The sequence below is a fragment of the Mustela lutreola genome, chromosome 1 (genome assembly GCF_030435805.1).
Source record: "Mustela lutreola isolate mMusLut2 chromosome 1, mMusLut2.pri, whole genome shotgun sequence".
NCBI classification, from domain to species: domain Eukaryota; kingdom Metazoa; phylum Chordata; class Mammalia; order Carnivora; family Mustelidae; genus Mustela; species Mustela lutreola.
This window is the reverse complement of record NC_081290.1, coordinates 194,664,930-194,666,041: the sequence shown is the minus strand read 5'-3', so window position 1 is coordinate 194,666,041 and position 1,112 is coordinate 194,664,930.

Below are 1,112 nucleotides of genomic sequence, written 5' to 3'. Positions count from 1 at the left end.
AAGGCAAGGGAAGCAAGGGCAAAAATGAACTATTGGGATTTCATCAAGATCAAAAGCTTTTGCACAGCAAAGGAAACAGTTAACAAAATCAAAAGACAACTGACAGAATGGGAGAAGATATCTGCAAACGACATATCAGATAAAGGACTAGTGTCCAGAATCTATAAAGAACTTAGCAAACTCAACACCCAAAGAACAAATAATCCAATCAAGAAATGGGCAGAGGACATGAACAGACATTTCTGCAAAGAAGACATCCAGATGGCGAACAGACACATGAAAAAGTGCTCCATATCACTCGGCATCAGGGAAATACAAATCAAAACCACAATGAGATATCACCTCACACCAGTCAGAATGGCTAAAATCAACAAGTCAGGAAATGACAGATGCTGACGAGGATGCAGAGAAAGGGGAACCCTCCTACACTGTTGGTGGGAATGCAAGCTGGTGCAACCTCTCTGGAAAACAGCATGGAGGTTCCTCAAAATGTTGAAAATAGAACTGCCCTATGACCCAGCAATTGCACTATTGGGTATTTACCCTAAAGATACAAACATAGTGATCCAAAGGGGCACGTGTACCAGAATGTTTATAGCAGCAATGTCCACAATAGCCAAACTATGGAAAGAACCTAGATGTCCATCAACAGATGAATGGATCACGAAGATGTGGTATATATACACAATGGAATACTATGCAGCCATCAAAAGAAATGAAATCTTGCCATTTGCGACAACATGGATGGAACCAGAGCGTATCATGCTTAGCGAAATAATCAAGCGGAGAAAGACAACTATCATATGATCTCCCTGATATGAGGAAGTGGTGATGCAACATGGGGGCTTAAGTGGGTACGAGAACAATAAATGAAAGAAAATGGGATTGGGAGGGAGACAAACCATAAGTGACTCTTAATCTCACAAAATAAACTGAGGGTTGCTGGGGGGAGGGGGGTTGGGAGAAGGGGGTGGGATTATGGACATTGGGGAGGGTATGTGCTTTGGTGTGTGCTGTGAAGTGTGTAAACCTGGAGATTCACAGACCTGTACCCCTGGGGATAAAAATATATGTTTATAAAAAATAAAAAATTATATTAAAAAAAAAGAAAA